Source organism: Salvelinus alpinus, chromosome 19, assembly GCF_045679555.1.
Source record: "Salvelinus alpinus chromosome 19, SLU_Salpinus.1, whole genome shotgun sequence".
In the NCBI taxonomy this organism is placed as follows: domain Eukaryota; kingdom Metazoa; phylum Chordata; class Actinopteri; order Salmoniformes; family Salmonidae; genus Salvelinus; species Salvelinus alpinus.
In genome coordinates this window covers 49,227,222-49,234,527 of record NC_092104.1, presented here as the reverse complement: position 1 = coordinate 49,234,527, position 7,306 = coordinate 49,227,222, and positions in this window count along the sequence as shown.

The following is a 7,306-nucleotide window of genomic DNA, read 5'->3' as shown; positions in this document are numbered from 1 at the left end:
AGAGTCTATGTCTGTCTGTGTAAGAGTGTGACGCTCCATGCGTGCCCTGCCAATCGATTCAAGGTGAGGCTTGTCGATTAAACAACCAGCACCGTGCTCCTTGCCCCACCCCAAAGCAGTCCCACCCCTTACACCCCCCTCCCTCCCTCCCTCCACCTCACCTGCAGTCTATCAATAACCCCATCAACAGTCCTATTGATCCATCCCCCCCCCCATCCCCGGCGAGACGACATGGCGTCTGCACAGGTTTAATTTTTGACAGATTTACAATAAAGGTGAAGTTATTATTTAACTCTTCCGGCTGTGGCGTGCTCTCTGATTTAGCACCCTGAGAGAGGATGAGTTATAGCCGACGTGGAGAATCTGCCGGTCTAGGATGGTAGGCCCTGTTCATAACTCACTGGCTGAATGTCTAGTTAGTCAATCCCTTGATCTGTAATCACAAATGCTGCCAGAAATTACATGAGTGATGAGCTGTAATAAAAGTGCTTACTTTTCCTGCTCTGTCTCTTAAGTGTTATTGGCAGAACCCCTCTCTCCCAGGAGGCCGCGGCTGTGAAACAAAATCCCGACATAAACTGGCTCATTGGCTCGGCTAGTGTGGGAGTGTGTTTGTGTGTGAGCGTGCGTTATTCCTCTACTGTACTGTTTCACCTCAAGTCTCTTTAGAGACAGTGTCTTACTGTATTTCGTGAATTGTCACTCCTTGAGACACGACTCTCCAAGCTATTTCCGCACAGCAAAAGCAGCAGGTAAGTCCCTCTCAGATGTCCACATAGCAATGGCATCCCAACGTCTCCAACAAAGGATTCAAGACAGCTATGTTCACTGTTGATCTGTTTTTTTTTCTGCCTTTCTATAGTATATACTTCCTATTTGAACTGTAAAATGGTCGTTACGTGCAGAATACCATTAATCCTATGAATATTCGCCGATGTGTGCTTCTCGGTCTTATTTATGGCAGTAGAGGGAATAGATCTGGCTTAGGAAGACGGAGGTGGTGTTTCTAAGAGGTCGACGCTCGACTTCAACAGCTCATATCCCAGTAATTCACAGAGCTCTGCTCCGGCCTAAAAGCTATAGGATCTAACGGTACAGTACTGATTTGACCTTTCGCTCAGGGACTCCAACCCAGTACCCAACAAACCTGTGTGATTCCTAAGCCTCGCAGTCTCTGGTGGGTGTATGCTGTGGGGCGTGACAGCTTTGTTGATACGCCCGCTGACCATAATAATTACACAACAGCCAGCTTGCACTATTGATCGCCCCTATTGATGAAATCATATTTTACTGTAAAGGTCTGTTGATTTGGCGCATTACAGTGTAAATCTCTCCGCACAAGCAGGCCAGCCATGCAGGACCTCCCACTACTGTGAGTGATGGATGTGAACCAAACAGAGATAAATACTGTCTCGCACACAAACACATCTATTCAGATGGCTCCGCTGAATGGGGAGTAATACACACGGTTCAAGACAGATACAGAAGTAACGATATCCATATCTCTATGCTCTCCTGTGGGAGTCGAGCGCATAAGGATGACAAGTGGGATCTCCTATCCAGACGCTGGTATGACGTGAGGTGCGCGATGGTGTTTATGGGGCGTCGGCTTCATCTTATCATGATTTGTATTGTCAGCGGCGGTTGAATCTGCATGGCGGTAATGGAGGCGTGATGTGGCTCAAGTGCCGCATGGTGAACGGGAATCGAGATGAATGTGATGGAAGACAGCGAGAACCGGCGTCTATAAACTGCCTCTGAGGCTGATGTGCTCAGAAAGGGGAGGGAGGGAGGGAGGGAGGGAGGGAGGGAGGGAGGGAGGGAGGGAGGTGCAGGCTAATAGAGGGGTGTCATTTCTGGTGTTCAAATGCCCAATCACAATCCATTCCTACAAGACACTGGAATCCACCATCATCATAGTCAAGAGGGATAATTTAAAGAACAACAGTAAGCATCATAGTGTTTTATTGTGGTATTTTGTTTCCCCCCATGCTTTATATGTTGTTATCTGATTACTAATGTGACATATGACAATGGCTGAGCTATAACAGCAGCAAAGTGGAAAGGAGGTGTTACGTAATATACACTCATGTCTACGGTGTAGCGCATTATCGCCCTGTGATCTTCTCATGGAAAAACATAACATGGGCATTAAAAGGAAAGACCAAATTTATTGCTATTGGAGGAAAAGAAAATAGGCTTTTATGGTTCAGGTTAAAATGTGGTCCACTAGACCGTGTTTCCGCTTTGGCGCACAGTTCAAACGCATGTTTTCTTTTTCGTATTTTTCTGGCTGAGCTCTGAACCACTTGGGGGCCGTTCCAAAAGGCCATGGTACAGGCTGGTTTTCCCATTTAGGGGCCAAAATTATGTGGAGAGCATGTTCCTCTCCTAGAGGCCTGAAAAATGCTTGAAGCCTGGGTGTAGAGTAATTCACTAGCTCAGCCTCGGCTGCCACAAATGCAGCCACTCCCGAAAGGCGAAACCACGTTTGGTCACTACATATAAAACTCCTTCTGTGGGAGGTTGAAACATAATTTTTTTGTGATTTTAATCAGTAGTGAATTGTTTTACAAGCTTAGAGTACGCCATAAGCTAATCTGCTTGTAACTGTCCAGGTATTTTGATGAAAGGCACAGTTGATCTCGGTCCATTTCCTTCGTTTCCTTTGCCAAGAAAAACCATGTATTCATATATTTGGCAGAGAGTAGGGACTGAGTTCTCTGGCGTAAAGAGGTAGGACATTAACACAGTATAAAAATGCTGTCCTATGGCACATTCAAATACATTTGCAGTAAAAGACTTTTAGGTGAAAGCTAATATCAAACAGACTAGACGACAGGATGTGATAGGATGTGACAGTGAATTGAAAGAGTGTATCTGTTCTCGATACAATCATATTTACACAGGCTACTTTTTCACATTGCTGCACATAAGCTATTCTTGCATCACTATATGAGTCCGTGAATTCCGTGAAATCATTGAAGGAGAGAATAACCACACCAGCCGGTCATATCTATCAGACAATACCGCCGGCAGGAGAAAAAAAAACACACGTATCACAATTCCTGCTGGTAAAAATGCTAATGTCAAGCCACAGAATTGCTACAATACAAGTTGTCTTCCCCAATGTAGAAAGGAGCCGGCGGGATGAGACAAAGGGCTGTTTCTAATCTCAGCAGGAAACATATAGTAACGATGCAGTGTGACACAGTGATTGATATGAGTAAAGTTGTCTATTTACAGAAGAGAGTAAAGAGAGTGTTTTCTTCTCATCCCTACGCTTATCTCCTGCCATAAATCACCGCCAATGGCATGCATAAATACGCCCGAGTGTCGTCGTATGGCTCCAGCACGGCCAATTCCACTTTGACCTTTACATTTTGCATTGGTCACTCGTGCTTAATGCGTGCCTCGACCCCCCTGACCTTGGCCATTTATATTTAATAGTCATACAGGCTGATGGTTCTCCAGACAACAAGCACAAACACACACATAGGCCTACTATATGACCAAATGGCGGCTAATGCCATGATTAATATTGTCATCATAACATGGTCACATTTGAAATCCGTCTAACGATGAAGGTCCATCTACTGTTTCTCATTAGTCCTTGTCCCTCCAGTTACAGCCCTTTGATACCATTACGGGAGCCCAGCGGCACTTCATATAGTCGTATGGCCATCCTAACCTTTGACTTCAGCCACCGCTTTAAAGGTTTTGCTCTTTGCCCTCTCCCATTTGACCTGTCTGAAGTATACTTTAATAATTGCAGCTGACGCTATCAAATGCACATACGAGAGGGTGGCAGGGCAGGGGCCGAAGTCTGTCCAGTAACCTTTTGTCCTTTCAGTCATCCGTTGTGCCTGATGCAACCATGGGGTTTGTGCCCCCCCCCCCACACACACACACGCTATTCCATACTGTATTAGTCTGCATGTCACAGTTATTGATGGAGCCTTGGAAATATTTTATTGGTCAGGGTGACCTTTGACTCGGGTCAGCCAAACGTAACCCGTCGTCCCCCTCAAGCTCCTACTGACCTGATCATATGATCAGGTGACATTTAGATTAGGGAAATATACACTGCGCTCTGTTGGTAGGCTGTTTGTAATCACTGGAAAATAGAATGCACACTTCATGTCATGACTGTTTCCTCTGTCTTCATCCATCCTTTTGGAGGTTGTGTTTCCTGTTTACATCTGGTATTTGCACCAGTTTGTGCAGGTACAGGGACCAGTAAGTGAGAAGTCAGTCATTATTATTTATGGTTAGCTACCTGTGGTAAGACTGCGTTGTGTAATTTTGAGCTCAATGTAACACCACAGGATCACAAAAAAGGGAAGGAAATAATTTTACAAAAAATACATATATTATTCATTTTGAGCGCTTAATGTCACACGCATTAACTCTGCAGTGCAAGATAGTACATTTTACATTTTAGTCATTTAGCAGACGCTCTTATCCAGAGTGACTTACAGTAAGTGCATTCATCTTAAGTTAGCTAGGTGGGACAACCACGTATCACAGACATAGTACGGACATTTTCCTCAATAAAGTAGCTAGGAGGGGGGAGAAAAGGGAAGTGATAGGGGTTTTATTTTTTTGTTAAGTTGTGCGCAAGGACCACTCTGCACATCCAAGTAGGCCTACGGCAAAACGTTGCTGGTCACCACGTTGATTAACTCACATGCATTCTTTTGAATACCACACAATTTTGCAATGATGTCCCTCCCACTCGATGTGGGCCTTGTTGAATTGCAAGGTAGGCTAGTCGCCATCAACAGAAATGTAGCTTCGCGTCGACGTGTGTTGCTATTCATGGTTATATGTTGTTATTGTTGCTGAATGACTGATTAGCGATGTTATTGATATTGGTGGACATATTCAAACAATGTGTTTGGAACAGTTGATAAATAATATAAAATCATTCCAAAAATGTTTGCATCAGGAAATGTTTCGATCCACCATTGGCGCAGATCCCTGCGTGACTGTTTTCAGGTAGATACCGCCATTTGAGTTACATCATTTCTTCTCCAATAGTCTGTGTGACAGCTACGTCTACAAAACAGTTAAATCACTGTTGTCATATCAGTTGTCATATCATGGGGGTTGTTGAAAACATAAGAAGCACTGCCATAGCAACCAACGCTCAAAACACGCTACACCTCTCTCCGCCGTCCCCTCTCCCATCTCCTCCTTTCCCTCAAAGTAAGCCTCGTTGTCACAGGAAGTATGGCTTGCGTTGAAGCACCTGCAATTAAAATAAGCCTGATCACAGCTGGACAATTACCTGCCAACTAACCTTTTCTGGAGGCACTTAAGGATGTAAGGACCCCGAGGATAGATGTGCCCTGAGTGGAACAGGCACTTCACCAGGACAGAGAGAGAGAGAGAGAGACGGTATCATGGTGAGATTACCTAATCCTCTGAGAGCAGCCCAGTTGTAGGGCTTGTTCATGTCAGACGTGAGTGGGGCTTTGGCTAAGTTTACCCCAGAGAGGGCCACAGAGCACACAGGGATCTGGCCCCTCCACAGCACCTCACCAGTGGCTTGGTAAACAGTGTTAAATTGGTTGCAGGGAGCAGATAATATTTCCCAACACTTGCATTCATTAGCACGGTGGGTATTATTATTCACCCTCCCTGACTGCATCAAGGTCTACCCTGGAGGTACTGCCCCCTCAGTGCACTGGGTTAGGTTTCACCGTGCTTGTGTTATTGGAGATGTAGACCTGAGGGGCCGCCACTGAGAATCAACAGTGGAATACCGCTTGTGTTTATTGGCATCCATCGAAAAGTGATGGAGAACAATCACCTAGAAGAAGGATGCAGAATTTTCAGTTCTCTAACCACAAAAATCTCCGATAGATTTCATGAGGAGTGCAAGACGGAGTATCCTTGGATCAGTGAAGAGGTCTCTTTTCACTATCACTTAACAGGTGTGTGCATGTGCCAGAATTCAGGGGAACCACTGAGTATAGAGTGTGAAATAACATGATTTAAAGGGATACTTTGGGATTTTGGCAATAAGGCCCTTAATCTACCTCCGCAGAATCAGATGAACTCATGGATACCACTTGTGTGTCTCTGTGTCCAGTAGGAAGGAAGTTAGAGGTAGTTTCGTGAACCAATGCTAACTGGCGTTAGCGCACTGACTGGAAGTCGACGGGTATCTGCCAGAGTGCTCATTGCCAAAATCCCGGAGTATCCCTTTAACACACTAAGCAGCATGTTGCCGTGAAGTGGTGTAGTAAGGCCTACCATAGATCATGTCGTTAGCAGTTAGCTGGTGCTGCAGGTGTGTATAGACTAAGGGAAGGCTGTAAAGGCCTCCATTACAGTGAAAATAGCCCACTCCCACAGCCCCTCCAGACAACCAGTCATTATCCATCTATTGGGAGGCCTGAGAGAGAGCAGTAAGTATGGGAGACGTACGGCTTTGAGAAGGCGCCTGGATGTTCTCCGCGGGGTTAATACTACCGGGGTCTAGTGCCCAGCGTATCGAGCGCCTCTCCCCCAATGTGCTCGTGAGTAGAGTCAGGGGTTATTTGATGCTATTTTTACAAGAAACTGGTTAATTTGTCTTAAGTCATTACCGTCTATTACGGCTGGAAGTCTTGGGGAAAAGGTGGGAAGCGGCAGACGCTGGCATTCTGCCTAAAGAGAAATCAATGAAACAAATGAATCCTTTGCAGGCTGCGGTGACACAGTCATCCATCATTCATGGGCGCTTTTACCCAACGAATCAGGGAGCAGGGCAGGGGGAGAGAGAGACTCAGGGGACGGGGCAGACAACCACGCAACGCCCAACACTGGGGCAACAGCGAGGAATCATCTCGCTCGGAGCTGAGCCCCCTCACATTACAGCTGACTGTCTGTCTACAGAGTGCAAAGCAGGGATAGATACAATTGGAAGAGCAACACCATGAACAGCCATGATTACACACCGTGTCACTCTCTCTCTCACACACCAGTATTTCCTCCCTCCCCCAGCTTGTTCTGGGTCTCCAGGTTGATGGGAAGACTGACAGGTGATCTTTATCATTTATTTACACTGGACATACAGCCCGCGTATTGGTAATTAATTCCTCAGACAGCGAGGGCAGAGGAGGGAGAGAGAGGGATCAGAAAGAGAGGGATAGCGGGAGAACGCGATCCCCACTGTGGGGGTGAGCATTGAAAACAGACATTCCCCTCCTATCATCACATTGAGCACAACCTCGCTATGTGACGTTGCCTTCTCCCAATTCCGTCGCATTCTGTTGGCATTGTTCCAATGATGACGTATTCTGTCGGCATTGCA